Source organism: Pteropus alecto, unplaced genomic scaffold (assembly GCF_000325575.1).
Source record: "Pteropus alecto unplaced genomic scaffold, ASM32557v1 scaffold103, whole genome shotgun sequence".
In the NCBI taxonomy this organism is placed as follows: Eukaryota; Metazoa; Chordata; class Mammalia; order Chiroptera; family Pteropodidae; genus Pteropus; species Pteropus alecto.
In genome coordinates this window covers 10,632,855-10,645,803 of record NW_006436288.1, presented here as the reverse complement: position 1 = coordinate 10,645,803, position 12,949 = coordinate 10,632,855, and the positions used below count along the sequence as shown (strand labels likewise).

Sequence of the window (12,949 nt, the reverse complement as noted above, 5' to 3'; positions counted from 1 at the left end):
GATCTTCCTGGACAAGGACCCTTGGCTTCTGAAACAGTTCTCATGTTCAAGTTCTGGTTACGTCTTGGTCCTTTGCTTCCGTGGTGGTGTGTGTTGGGGAGGTGGGGGTGTTGCAGGAGGAGGTGAGACTTTGGTTTCTGGTGCAGCTGCAGGTCAAAGTCTTCTCCTCTATGAATGCTTCAACTGCATGGCTAGCAGTTTTGGTCTGTTGTCTCTGAAGAACAACTCAGTATCTTGTTAAACGGGATAGGACCATTTTGAGCTGGTTCTGTGGTTACAGTGATAGACTCACAATAAAACTACCATGAGGTAATGTTAATAGTTGTAACCAATAGACGAGTCATGTGCCGGAACCACCTACCAAAGACTATGCAATATACGTGTGGAAATGATTTCAAAGATAGAAGAGAAGAGGGTAGAGAAGCCCTAATGGAAGAACAGACAATATGAAAAAAGAACAGATAGTTTCTAAAAAGTTTGAACTAGAATATTACATAAAGATGAGGAGAGAATTAGTGCTTTGGAAAAGAGATCTGAGGATCTCATCCAGGATGCAGTACAGAGACATACCAAGAGAGGAAAATATGAATGAGTCATGAAAAGCTTGGAGGATAGACTGAGAAGGATTGGCAGTACCTAATCAAATTCTAGAAGAAGCTAGAGCAAATGGGAATGAGGCAATATGTGAAGAAATATGAGCGAGAAGTTTCCTAAACTGAAGAAAAAACACTGTGCCTCAGGTTGAAGGGGCACGTTGAGTTCAGAGTAGTAATGATAAACAAAACCAAATCCACAGAAACTCCTTTTATGAACTGTAGTACATTAAAGATAAAAAAGAAGAGTTTTAAAAGCAAACTGGGACAACAAATCTGTATTTGTAAGAGAAAAAAGCAGTTCAGGTTTTGACTGTACCGCTCTCTGGCTGCGTCATCTTAAGTAGGTCACCTAACCGCTTTGAGCTTCAGAGGACATCTGTCATTGGCTGGTGGAAGTAGGGTGGATAATAACAAGAACAACGCCAACCACAGAAGGCTTTGTGAGGCCATGAAATCTTTCCAGAGAATAAATGTGAAAGTGTTTTAAGTCATTATACAAATGATAGTTAACTTATAATATAAAGGCATGATGTATTTCTTTTAACATATTATATTATATTATAACCTCTTCAAGGGCAGGATTTTATTTTTTCTTTTTGTGTTTTATAGGTATAGAGCTTTGCCTATAGTAGATATCAAAAAAAAGAACCCTTTAGATGCTTTTGGATGAGAGACCCAAACTTTGCTTGGGATCATGTGCTAAAACTTGGTTCCCAAGGTTGCCCCACACTTCACTGCCAGGAGCATGGGTAGCCTTATTTCTCTGTCAGTCAGGGAGGATTAATCTTTCAAAGCTAACCCTTCAGGGTTTGTGGCTGCCTTTTTTCTTTTCCTCTTTCTCAGTGAAGTGAATTGTTTTAAAGTGTAAAGATCGTTTTAGTGTGCCTGAGGGAACCTTGGGGTAACAGTTCTATACCCAGCATGTAATTATATACAGATATATAGATACTCAGTATTATATTATTCAGCGGGGAGTGGTTCAAACAAGAATCATTCAGGTGCTCCATCCCACCCCTGGGAGGCTGGCTGTTCCTCTAATATAATATTGTCCTTGCTAGTTTTTTCTCATTTTCTACCTCTAGTTTAAGACTAAATTATTTCTCTCTCTCCATTCATCATGAGAAAAGGAGTTTTTTTTTCCCTATGATGCTTGGAACCCCATCCTCCTGGAACCCCAGAGGAGAATTCCATGAGGGGGCTTGTTTGCGCCTTGGTCTGCTTAAGTCATAAGCAGACTTTTGTGGTCCCAAATGCCTCATCTTTTCACTTGGCCTATCCTTTCACAGCTCTTGCATTATACCATTTTCTGCCAGAATGTATTTTCCCCTGTTCCGTTTGGCTTTAAAAACCATTGCTTTTTCATAGATTTGCCTCCCAGAATCACCACCCCTGAATTTCCAGACTCCTCTGCCAAGTTTCCAAGCGCCCTCCCTTATTGTTACTTTTTAAGTAAGGGAAGAAACAATAGCTTATCAACAGTTCAGCTACACCTCAGTTCCTCTTACCTCAGCTAGATGCATGGTATTCTCAAACTTATTTGAAAAAATTTTTGTTTTTCGTACTCACTCTGTGATTTGTTCATGTGAATCATAAAAGTTGAGAGCTAGGTGATTAAAAGTAAATGTAGTATAACTGCCCCAATTTTTTGAATGAGGAGCTAAAGTTCCAAAAAGGTTAAAATGATTCTCTTCCATATACAGTTATACAATGAAATGTTCTTTTGGCTATGTCACATTGCCTCACATATGAACAGAGGAAACTAAGTTTTAACGAGTAAACAACTTCCCCAGGGTTATTTAAAACCTGATGGACAGCTATTTTTTCAGTAGAAACCATACAATCAGAATACAATCAACAGAAGCACAGTGGTTTTCTCTTACATGCGTGTAAAATTATTTTAACGATAAAATATTCTTTGTTTTTAAGAGATAAACTTTAAACTTCGGAATAAATTCAGATGTACAGGGGAGTTGTGAAGGATGTACTGTAGAGAGTTCTCTTCACCCAGTTTCCCTTAAGGTTAGCATTTTACATAATCATGGTACATTGTCAAAACTAAGAAATTACCATTTGTACATTAAAGTTGACTGAATTTTAGACTTTGGATTTCACATTAGTTTTTCCATGAATGTTCTTTTTCCATTCCTGATCCCATTCAGGATCCTACATGGCATTTAGTTGTCATGGCTTCTTAGTCTTCTCTGGTCTGTGACATTTTCTCAGTATTTCCTTGTTTTTCATTACCCCGATCCTTTTGAGGAGTGCTGGCCAGGTGTTTTGTAGAGTGTTTCTCGGTTTTGATCTGCCTGATATTTTTCTCATGATTAGACTGGGGTTAAGGTTTTGAGACTCCCACCGAGGTTAACTCTCTTTTTGTCATATCAGGGGTACATAATGTCAGCATAATTTATCACTGGTCCTAAATAATGGCAGTTATTTTTGTTGACTTTATATTCTTTTGATTTTTTTTCTTTCCTAGTTACTTTATGTACTTCTCCCCTTATTCTCTAGAAGACTTCTGTCTGGTGTGGATGTTTCCAAAAGTCTGTGCCTATTGATACATGTGCTTTTTCTATTAGGAGGAGATACAAGTCAAATCAAGAGAGGTTTGTATGTCCTTTTATTACCATTAGGGTGATAAAATATAGAAGTAATGGAGACCTCAGGAAGCCAATCTCTAGGTGGGCTGAGGGAAGAGAAGATGGCTCCTTCTCTTGATTGGTTAGATATTCCCCATGGTTGGGCCATATGGTCTTGAAATTTGCAACTCTGAGATTCTGTGGTCATTTGACATGTGCCTATTTCATAATCCACCATGGCTACCAAGTGGCCACTTCTGGCAAGCAAAAGGTTATTCTGAACCAGTAAGTTGGAATGCTTCAGGAATTGGAACTAAAATAGAGAATTTCTCTGCTGTGTAGTGGAACACTAAAGCAGGTAGTGAAAATTAGGGTTTGGAGGAAGATTGACAAAATCATTTCTGTAACTCAGTTCTTCCTCTAGATAATTCAGGGAAGTCATTTTGAAGGCTGGGACTCTCACCTTTTGCTTTCACACATGGAGGTGGAGGTTAAACGCGCAAGTGTATAAGTGAAAAAAGTCATCTTGCTAGGTGGTGGCTTTGACTTTTTATGTAGTTGAATATATCAATCTTGTCTAACAGTGATTCTACAGTATGAGCCAGTTATAAATACTTCCTCAACCAGCTTAACAATTGCTGTATTGAATTCCTTCAGATTTGGTAGTATAATTTTTTTTTTTGATGAAGACTGAAACAATTTTAGATTTGAAATAATTAGCATTTCTTGAAATTTAATACGTGCTGTACTGTGCTTAGGGCTTTCCATGCATTATTATTTAGGAATCACAAAACCCTATAAAGTGGAAATTGTTGCTATCAATTTTGAAGTCAATAGAGTTAAGTATAAAGAAATTATGCAACCATCTTAAGGTCACCGAATTCACTACTGGTAGAGTTGGGATCCAAACCAAGTTTGTCTGACTCCAGACCTGTTCCTAACCACTATATCATACTATCTGTTGAATTATGCCCTCCTATAAATTTTACCTATTGGTCCTGTAAAGCCACTTTGATTAAATCTAATACCTCTTCCACACAGTATCCTTTAAGTATTTGTTTAGAATGATCACATTTCTGCTGATCTTTTCTTATACAGTCTTAATTTTAAAAAATTTCTTTCACTTGTTGCCAGCTAAATAACTAAATTCTTTAGTTATTTCTCTAGTCTTCATCGTAGTGGCTTGTTTGTCCTCTGGTTAGGCTCCTATTTGCCAGTATAATTCTTAGTGGTGTAGAAAGAACTGAATATAGTACATTGGGGTACAGTCTGATCAGAATCTCCCTCTTTTTTGGATGCCACAATAGTAGCCCAAGAGTCCTGGGCAGGACTCCCTAATTTACTTCCATCTGTAGTCATTTGCATTTCTGAATCCTCATGTCCCTTCTCCTGTACATAAATGGTACTTTGGAACCAAGTGGAGACTCTGTTACGTTTCATATTATTAGCATTGGCTCATTGTTCTAGCTTGACTCCCTCTTGCTCTCTCTCTCATCTTAACTCTCATCTAAATTATTTATTCAAATGCCCAGCCTCATGACATCTTGAAATTTATTAAGCTGATAAAGGGCATATGTGTGATTATCTCATTTTATGTGTTATTCCAGTATTATTGAATATATCTGAGGGGAAATAGATTAGGACTGTGTTAGTTGGAGTACCTACAAATCATATCCTGGAAGACTTGGATAGAGTTCATGTTTGGGAGGTGATCCCTGGAAGCATGGATGAGGAAGTGGGGGAGAATGAGCCTAAAGGATGAAAAGGCAATTAAGTGTTCCATAATGTTCCCCACTGTGGCAACTGGGGCTCAGTCCTGCTGGAGTCTTCTGAGAAACCATGAGGAACATGTGTTCCTCAGAATCTCCAATAGAAAGGCTGCAGCCAACTTCCATCATCTGTGGGTTGCAGGTTGCCCCTGAGGGTATAATTACCCATTTCCACAGCATACTCTGGATTGCTACTGCTTGCAGCTGGGCAAGTTTTCCTGGTGTCAGGGAAAGCCCTCCTGAAGAGAAGGAGAGAGATGAAGGAGCTCGAAGTGGGAGGCTGCCAGCATGCTGGAAACTGTCCACTGTGGTAGTCAGTGAACTTGGGCCTGAGGACACATGACTAGTGCATGCTCAGAATTTGTACCCGTTTCTTTATTTGACCTACAATTAGAATGTAAATCGTATGAGGGTAAATACTGTGTTAGCCTGAGCTCTGTTGAATTACCAAGATCAAGAAGAGTGTTTTATTACTTTTTGTTGAATTAATGAATAAAGCTCTAGAAAAAACTTGTAATTCTTAAAGGCAATATAATTTCAGTTCTGTCATCAGATGCTTTTTTGGGTGTCTTAATACTACCTAGCATGTATCATTGCTCTTAGTTGATTACGTGTTTTATGATAAAGCAATGTATAGACCTGTTATTTTATTATAGTCTTAAATTCTCCACCTCTAAATTTAAGTTCATTGGTGTAAAATGTGCATTCTAACATTTGTTATAGTGTGAATAGCAGAAGACAAAACTTCTACATGTATTAAGTGAAACTTTTTTTAGGTTATTGCATTTTGTAGTTGGCTGCTACTTAAAGAAGTTTAGAAAATTACAATGGGTTTGCAAGCCAACGATTACATGATTTATATTAAAACATCTTTAAAATTCTCCAATTGAATGTTATTGCTGTGTTGATCCTGTATATTTCTGGTAAGTCTTTATATTAAGAACCTTTTATTGTCAATCCTCTATTATTAAACTCTTAAGTGGCAGAGGAAATTGGATAATAAGTTTACTTTTCTCAGTGAGCTTTCAGAGAAAGGCCAAAGGATGAAATAAAAACAGATTGCATTGCCTCTTTGCTTTTCTTGTTGAAGCTAGTCAAGATTGTAAAAGTACTTGCACTTTCAAATATTTTAGTCTCTACTGGAGAGAAGTTGTTGTGGTTCTAAGTGGTAAATAAGACTTCATACTGTGAAAGTCTCATGAATTGCTGTTAAAGCAGCACTCACACAGTCATGTCTGTGATATATACAGTGTATGAACTTTGATTTGTGGCTTAAAATTGTGAAGTTTAATTCTCTCTCTTATGAGTAAGAAATGATGGGCAGAAAATTAACACCTGTGATGCATGTGCTTTTGAGGAATGAGAACTATTCTCTGAGTCCCTCACTTACTAATCATGTGTCCAGGGGCCAGTTTTCCCAAGCTGCTTACTTACTGGCTTGTGTATAAAAATCTCCCTTCTAGTGTTGTATATGAAGCTGGTTGTATGTCCAAATTCATGTAAGTACTGAATAGGTACCTTTTGTCTGTGGGTATTTTAACTTAATACCCAAGATGACTCTTTCTAAGAATAGAAAGTCCTAAATATTGAATTTTTAAGTTTGAGCACTTATGATGGCCTTTATCCGTGTTACCTTATTTAATTTTTAATAGCCCCATTTTACAAATGTGGAAACTACACTTTAGAAAAGTAAAATAACATGGTTAAGGTCACGCAGCTTGTAGGGTGAGGCAAGCTTTTTTTAAGTTGTTGTTTTTCAACTCTATGAGATCTTGGATACATTTAATAGTGATTTATTTAATATCTGCTGTGTGCAGTGCAGTGTGTGAACTAGTTGCTGTGGTTCAAATGAGTCAGAAATGAATGCTGCTTTCAAGGAATTTATAATCTAATGAGAGAGATAAGATGTGTATATAAAGAATTATAGCACAAGGGAGACAGTGATAAGAGCTAAATAAAAAGGTATGGTGAAAGTATTATGGGAGGATGGAGATTTTAATTTCCTGTTTTGAGAGGTGAAGAAAGCATCTTAGTGAAGACAGCATTTAATGTGTAACTTGAAAGATTTGTATATGTGGAAAAGGGATATCCAGGCTTCTCAGGCCTAGTATGCACCTTTTCATTAAAGGAATTCCTAGGGTAATAAGTGATATGTAAAGCTAACTTACATAATGGAACATTTACTGTTCTTTTAAATATAATACTGAAATGAAAGCGCCACACCGTTACCCCGCAAAATGTGGTCTTCTGCAGGAAATAGACAAGTAAATCCATGATAACTAAATGTGACCAGGACTACTCTACTATCACTGCTGCTAATCACGAACATTGATTTAGTCCTTACTATATGTCAGGTAATGTTCAAAATGCTTTATATTTTATTAATCTACTTAATCCCTACACAACTCTACGTAGTATGTAGTATATATTATTGATATTATTATGTGCATGTATTAGATAAGGTGCTATAGCCGAAATAAAACAACAACAAAAAACAATGATTTATATAAGAGAAGTTTATTTCTCTCTCACTTAATAGTTCCTAGGTGAGTGATTCAGAACCATATTATGGCTTTACACATGGCTTTCAAAGTTGCTCCAATAGTCACCATTTTTCAGTTAGTAGAAAGGGGGTAAGAGGAATCAAGAGCAAGAAGATTCTTTCATAATGATATCTGGAATGACAAATATCACTCCTGTTCATATCTTATAGTCACTTAGTATATTGGGTTGTATGGTGCTCCCCCCCAATAAATCCATGTCCTAATACCCAACCCTGTGAACGTTACCTAATTAGAAAAGAGAGTCTTCGAAAATGATATTAAATTAAGAATCTTTTTTTTAACTTTTTATGAATTTTTAAAAAAATTCATTATTAAATTAAGAATCTTTTTTTTAACTTTTTATGAATTTTTTAAAAATTTTATTATTATTGTTTTTAAGCCTATAGCACCTGGTATTCCCAGGTGGTTTCCCATCCAAGTACTAATCAGGCCTGACCTTGCTTAGCTTCCAAGATCAGATGGGATCGGGCGCGTTCAGGGTGGCATGGCTATAGACTAAATTAAGAATCTTGAGATGAGATCATTCTGGATTACCCAGGTGGGCCCCAAATTGAATGACTAGTGTCTTTATAAGAAACAGAAGAGAAGACACACACACACAGAGGAGAGGCCATGTGAAGACAGAGACAAAATGGAATTAGGTTGCCATAGCCAAAGAAACTACTTGGAGCCATCAGAAGCTGAAAGAGGCAAGAGAGGATTCATTCTCTCCTACAGTCTTCAGAGGGAACATGAACCTGAAGACACCTTGACTTTGGGCTTTTGGCTTCCAGAACTACAAAGGAATAAATTTCTGTTTTTTTTTAACGCCACCAAATTTGTGGTAATTTGTTATGGCAGCCACAGGAAACCAATATGCATGGCTATATTTTGGTGCAAGAAGGCTGTAGAAAGTGTTATTGGGCTGTCCATGTGCCTACCTAAAACTCAGGAGGTCTGTTACCTTAAGAGGAGAGTAGAGATGTTGTGGGCGAAGGGGTAACATTCTCTGTCACATCTCATTTTATAGATGAGGAAATTGAAGTACAGAGAAGTTAACTAACTTGCCCAAGGTCATACAATTAGAAAGAAGCAAACCTTTGATTGAAATCCAGATCCTTAACCACTGACTAATCTGACGGGGGCTATGGAAGCACTGAGAAGAGGGTTGTCGTTGGCTTGGGAATTCAAGCGAGGAATGGAGGTGAGCTGGAGCTATGGAAAAATAGACAGTTGTCAACGAGGTGGAAAGGAGGGTGTTTAGGAGAGAGAGGCATTTCTGGCTGAGGCACAGAGGTGTGGAGTAACATGACCATTTGTGGTCATGGCTTTTAAGAATGTTTAAAGCTTAGGAGAATGTGGAAGAGTGGCAGAGATGAGCTTGGAGGAGGGTCCAGTGCCTAATGGCCTTGTATGCCATACTCAGGTACTTGATTTTTTATGTTCAAGATAGTGGAGAACTATTAAAGGATTTTAAGCTGGGCTATGATGAGCAGAAATGAAAATTTGAAAGACTGTTCTCTTACATGGAGAGGTTGAAAATGTAGGATGGGTTATCAACTAAGAGACTGTTAAAATAGTTCAGAAAATTTGATAATGGAGTAATATAATAGCTATAGATGGAGAGAAGGGGATGTATTTAACTATATTAGGACTTGATGACTAATTATATGTGGGAGTAGGGTGGGAGGCAGGGGTGAGGGAGAAAATGTGTCCTAGAATTCTCCCAGGTTTCAGATTTTAGTAGCATGATAGGGGTGAGTAATTGTATCAGTTTTCTATTACTGTGTAACAGCTCACCTCCTCCCCCAAACTGAGTGGCTTTCATGGCATCGATCTATTTAACTCATGAATCTGTGGGCTTTCTGGCTGATTCTTTTGTTCTGAGCTGGCTTGGCTGCTCTCTGCTGAACTTGCTCGTGTATCTGTGGTCAGTTGGCAGCTGGATGGTCTAGAATGGTTTCACTCACATATCTGCCAATGGATAGGTTTTTGATAGGGATGGCTGGGCCATGTGTCCCTCATTATCTGCAGGCTAGCCGAGATTCTTCACATAGGGATAGTGTTGTGAGAATAAGGGCAAACCCCAGTGCTCAAACATTATTCAAGCCTCTGCTTGTGTCACATTTACTGATGCTATATGGCTAAGTTCAGATGCAAAGAGTGGGGACATTGACTCTGCCTTTTGATGGGAGGAGCTGCAAAGTCACCTGCAAAGGGACATGCATACAGAGATGGGAAGAATTTATGGCCACTGTGCAATTTACCACAGTAATGAATTGGGTTCTGACATCCTTTCTGCCAGAGAAGCAGATCTAGAAGATTGCTGGATATGTTGATTTGGAGGCTCCGGAGAGAAATCAAGGTGGAAGAACAGATTTGACATTTACTAGCATATGGATGGAATTTAAAGCTGTGAGAGTGAGAAGAAAAGAGTACTCTAAATGGAATCCCTGAGAATACCAATATTGAAGAAAACAACAATATCAAGAGCCACAATGAAGTACCACTACAGAAATGGCTAAAATGAAAAAATACTGATGGTACTGAAAATGCTGACAACAGTACTGTTGTCAAGGATGCAGACCAACTAGGTCTCTCATGCATCGCTGGCGGTGTCCAAAATGCTACAGCCATTTTGGAAAAGAGTTAAACACACGCACACTATATTACCTCCCAAATCTCACTCTTAATTATTTACCCAAAGCGATGAAAACTTAAGTTCACACAAAGATCTGTACGTGAATGTTTATAGCAAAAACTGGAAACAATCAAAATCTCATTCATTTGGTGAATGAATAAACAGTACACACAACGGTATGTCCACATAATGGAATACTACTCAATACTAAAAAGGAATGAACAGCTGATACACCCAATGACATGGTGATTTAGCAAATGATTTATGCTAAGTAAAGGAAGCCAGTCTCGAAAGGCTGCATAATATATGACTACATTTAGAGGCCATTCTGGAAAAAGCTGAGGCTGGGGGGTAAATTTAGACAACTCAAGAATGAATAGCCCTGAGGGGCAAAAGCAGCCCTGAGGTGGCTAGAAGTTCAATTGACCCAGAAATATTCTCTTGACTTCACTGAAGCAAAAAAAAAAATAAAAAAAAAAAAAAAAAAAAAAAAAAAAAAAAAAAAAAAAAAAAAAAGGAAGTTTTCCTACTCAACTATACTTCTGTGACTTTTTTCACCTCTAAGGCTGGCTGTGTGGAAGATGCAGAAAGAGTTTATTCACTCAGGACTCTTTCTTTGCCTCTCTGGGCTTTCTTAGGTAGGTCCTTGGTGAGGTCTTTAGATATAGTTGCAGTTTTAATTTTGGAGAAACGAATGATCTTTACAAAGTACATTTGAATCACTTTTATAGGATATTTGATTTTCTAAATGATATGGAGGGTGAGAATATTTCCATTTCTGCTATATTCATGATTAATTGTGTATTCCTTAGGAAAATAATCCCAATTATATTATTTCAGTAGAATTTCCTATGGGAAATGCATTCTTTTTATAATATAATTTCTAAGAACATATTGTGGTGAGAAGTATGGACTGTTTGTAGATCTGAAACTATGGCTCACTCAAAAACTCAATGAACTAAATGGTAGCTATTTTTAAATGAACTATTTTCCTTATCCTCTCTTATCTTGTCATGTATTAGGCATATTAAAAAGTCAAATCAGGACCTGGAGGTTATTATGCTGAGTGAAATTAGTCCGAGAAAGATAAATACCATATGATTTCACTTATATGTGGAATCTAAGGAACAAAAAGAACAAACTAATCAAAAACAGACTCACAAATATAGAAGACAATCTGGCAACGGACAGAGGGGTTGGGGGATTGCTGGGCTGGGATAATGGGGTGAAGGGTTAAAGAAGTACAAATTAGTAGTTGATAGTTGATCACAGGAATGGAGAGCACGGCACAGGGAAAGCAGTTAGCATTAATGTGATGGCTAGGTAGAGAGCCAGAGGAGAGTAAGAGCAGTCGTGGATTGTTTCATAAACTATACAAATGTCTAACCAATGTACTGTATGCTTGAAACTAATAAAATTAAATTTAAAAAAAGGTCAAATTACTTGTTTTCACATACTCTACAACAAATTATCGCCAGTGGGAGAGAGTGTCATACACATATCTGTTATTTTAAGTGGAAGTATGTATGAATTTAGATTGTACTTCTACAGTTTATGGTGGGTGGGCCTTACTTGTTTTACTCTCTTCCGAGTATTAAATAAATTCATAAAAGTTATATTTTGTTTATGAAAGTCTCTGTGTATCTCCATAAAGCTTACTAATCATTAACTTATTCAAACTACCACTAAGATAAAAGCTCCATTTGTATATCATGTGTTCAAGTCCAAGTCAACTGCCTTTCCTTCCCAGGTGTTGATTTGGTAAGTGAGTAGTTTAAAGATTTTCTCTGATCAGGTGCCCTTATTTACATTTTGTGGTTTTCAAGGTAAATACAGCAGTTTCAGAATAAAGCAAACATTTCTGGCAGGTGGCTTTGTTTGCTTTATAAATGCTTGGAAGTAGTTTGAGAACTTTGTCTTTTAAGGAATAAGATAGGTAAAAACTTAGTAAAGCAGCCCTCAAAAGTAGAGCTCCTACCTCAGTTTGTGACATACCACTGAGTCACCTTTGCTCGTCTGGAGCCTTGTGTGTCCATTTTGTCTGGGGATGCCTAGAAGGGAGATTTATGCTCTGAAAATAAAAGGTTCCCAGGAACTCATTGAGTCTGGGTGCTTCTGTCATGTTTTGCTATATGACTGTGACTGGTGTGTGTGGGTCTGTATGTGTACATATGTGTTTGAATCTTCCGCTGACTGAGTTAGAGATGGTTAAACTTAAATTTCCAGAGGTTCTCAAGGGCTATGAAAACTAAAAGGCAATAAGCTCATCCAGAGAGTGTCCTATCTTGGAAGCAGAGGTATAAATAGGCTAAAAATGGTTTTGAATGCTCATTTTCTAAAGGACGGAAGCTTCAGCTCTGTTTAGAAGTAGGGCTGTGGAATTTGTCCTTCTTATTTAGATGTACTTCATGAAGCACAGTGCAGCTGTAATTGTTGTAGAAAGCTTCACAGTTATGCAACTTGTACTCTGATTGTATGTACATAATTAAATACCTTGATGTGGGTAAATATTGGGAGGAAAGGAGTTAAACAAAGTGAATTGTGTGGTTAGGTTGGGAGTTAGGTTCTGTAATGTTATTATATAAAGGAAAAAATCCAATACCTGAAATGTCACGTTAAAAAAACAGTATGACTGTCCAGAGGTCAAATGTAAAAACAAAGCAAAAAGCAAATTATTGAGTGTAATTAATGTTTTGACTTTGTAATAGTGGAAGTCCTTTAATTCCTGTTTTATTCTCAGCCTTATTTTCTTTCTATATATTTGGGCAGCATTGTTAATAAAGTTAAAGGCAGGTATCTTCACTAATCGGCATATATATAT

General features: G+C 37.3%; 1 protein-coding gene and 1 non-coding gene across 4 annotated transcripts in view; one reads left to right on the top strand and one right to left on the bottom strand.

Annotated features, from left to right (window-relative positions):
- Positions 1–12,949, top strand: part of ITPR2 (inositol 1,4,5-trisphosphate receptor type 2) — a 420,025-nt gene that overhangs the window by 40,614 nt on the left and 366,462 nt on the right. The gene's annotated exons all lie outside the window — the stretch shown is intronic.
- Positions 7,886–8,004, bottom strand: LOC112480324. The gene has a single exon (XR_003046564.1). It is a non-coding gene; the product is annotated as a 5S ribosomal RNA (ribosomal RNA).